At 39.1% G+C, this 2,500-nt stretch overlaps 1 protein-coding gene across 1 annotated transcript in view; it reads right to left on the bottom strand.

The window, feature by feature from the left end:
- Nucleotides 1-2,500, bottom strand: part of sidt2 (SID1 transmembrane family, member 2) — a 37,322-nt gene that overhangs the window by 21,779 nt on the left and 13,043 nt on the right. The gene's annotated exons all lie outside the window — the stretch shown is intronic.

The following is a 2,500-nucleotide window of genomic DNA, read 5'->3' as shown; positions in this document are numbered from 1 at the left end:
GAACTGAACTGAATCATCACTGTTGTCTTGAACTGAACTGAATCAACACTGTTGTCTTGAACTGAATCAACAGTGTTGTCCTGAACTGAACTGAATCAACAGTGTTGTCCTGAACTGAACTGAATCAACACTGTTGTCTTGAACTAAATCAACACTTATGTCTTGAACTGAACTGAATCAACAGTGTTGTCCTGAACTGAACTGAATCATCACTGTTGTCTTGAACTGAGCTGAATCAACAGTGTTGTCTTGAACTGAACTGAATCATCACTGTTGTCTTGAACTGAACTGAATCAACAGTGTTGTCTTGAACTGAATCAACAGTGTTGTCTTGAACTGAACTGAATCAACAGTGTTGTCCTGAACTGAACTGAATCAACAGTGTTGTCTTGAACTGAACTGAATCATCACTGTTGTCTTGAACTGAACTGAATCAACACTGTTGTCTTGAACTGAATCAACAGTGTTGTCCTGAACTGAACTGAATCAACAGTGTTGTCCTGAACTGAACTGAGTCAACAGTGTTGTCCTGAACTGAACTGAATCAACAGTGTTGTCTTGAACTGAACTGAATCAACAGTGTTGTCCTGAACTGAACTGAATCATCACTGTTGTCTTGAACTGAACTGAATCATCACTGTTGTCTTGAACTGAACTGAATCAACAGTGTTGTCTTGAACTGAATCAACAGTGTTGTCTTGAACTGAATCAACAGTGTTGTCCTGAACTGAACTGAATCAACAGTGTTGTCCTGAACTGAACTGAATCAACACTGTTGTCTTGAACTAAATCAACACTTATGTCTTGAACTGAACTGAATCAACAGTGTTGTCCTGAACTGAACTGAATCATCACTGTTGTCTTGAACTGAGCTGAATCAACAGTGTTGTCTTGAACTGAACTGAATCATCACTGTTGTCTTGAACTGAACTGAATCAACAGTGTTGTCTTGAACTGAATCAACAGTGTTGTCTTGAACTGAACTGAATCAACAGTGTTGTCCTGAACTGAACTGAATCAACAGTGTTGTCTTGAACTGAACTGAATCATCACTGTTGTCTTGAACTGAACTGAATCAACACTGTTGTCTTGAACTGAATCAACAGTGTTGTCCTGAACTGAACTGAATCAACAGTGTTGTCCTGAACTGAACTGAATCAACAGTGTTGTCTTGAACTGAACTGAATCAACAGTGTTGTCCTGAACTGAACTGAATCATCACTGTTGTCTTGAACTGAACTGAATCATCACTGTTGTCTTGAACTGAACTGAATCAACAGTGTTGTCTTGAACTGAATCAACAGTGTTGTCTTGAACTGAACTGAATCAACAGTGTTGTCCTGAACTGAACTGAATCAACAGTGTTGTCTTGAACTGAACTGAATCATCACTGTTGTCTTGAACTGAACTGAATCAACACTGTTGTCTTGAACTGAATCAACAGTGTTGTCCTGAACTGAACTGAATCAACAGTGTTGTCCTGAACTGAACTGAATCAACACTGTTGTCTTGAACTAAATCAACACTTATGTCTTGAACTGAACTGAATCAACAGTGTTGTCCTGAACTGAACTGAATCATCACTGTTGTCTTGAACTGAGCTGAATCAACAGTGTTGTCTTGAACTGAATCAACAGTGTTGTCTTGAACTGAACTGAATCAACAGTGTTGTCCTGAACTGAACTGAATCAACAGTGTTGTCTTGAACTGAACTGAATCAACACTGTTGTCCTGAACTGAATCATCACTGTTGTCTTGAACTGAACTGAATCATCACTGTTGTCCTGAACTGAACTGAGTCAACACTGTTGTCTTGAACTGAACTGAGTCAACACTGTTGTCTTGAACTGAACTGAATCAACACTGGTGTCTTGAACTGAACTGAATCAACAGTGTTGTCTTGAACTGAACTGAATCATCACTGTTGTCTTGAACTGAACCGAATCAACACTGTTGTCTTGAACTGAACCGAATCATCACTGTTGTCTTGAACTGAACTGAATCATCACTGTTGTCTTGAACTGAACTTAATCAACACTGCTGTCTTGAACTGAACTGAATCAACAGTGTTGTCCTGAACTGAACTGAATCAACAGTGTTGTCCTGAACTGAACTGAATCAACACTGTTGTCCTGAACTGAATCATCACTGTTGTCTTGAACTGAATCAACAGTGTTGTCTTGAACTGAATCAACAGTGTTGTCTTGAACTGAACTGAATCAACACTGTTGTCCTGAACTGAATCATCACTGTTGTCTTGAACTGAACTGAATCATCACTGTTGTCTTGAACTGAACTGAATCAACACTGTTGTCTTGAACTGAATCAACACTGTTGTCTTGAACTGAACTGAATCAACAGTGTTGTCCTGAACTGAACTGAATCAACACTGTTGTCTTGACCTAAATCAACACTTATGTCTTGAACTGAACTGAATCAACAGTGTTGTCCTGAACTGAACTGAATCAACAGTGTTGTCCTGAACTGAACTGAATCAACA

This window comes from Scardinius erythrophthalmus (genome assembly GCF_964197995.2).
Source record: "Scardinius erythrophthalmus genome assembly, chromosome: 7".
NCBI lineage: Eukaryota > Metazoa > Chordata > Actinopteri > Cypriniformes > Leuciscidae > Scardinius > Scardinius erythrophthalmus.
The sequence above is the reverse complement of the archived record's forward strand: the minus strand, read 5'-3'. Positions and strand labels throughout refer to the sequence as shown.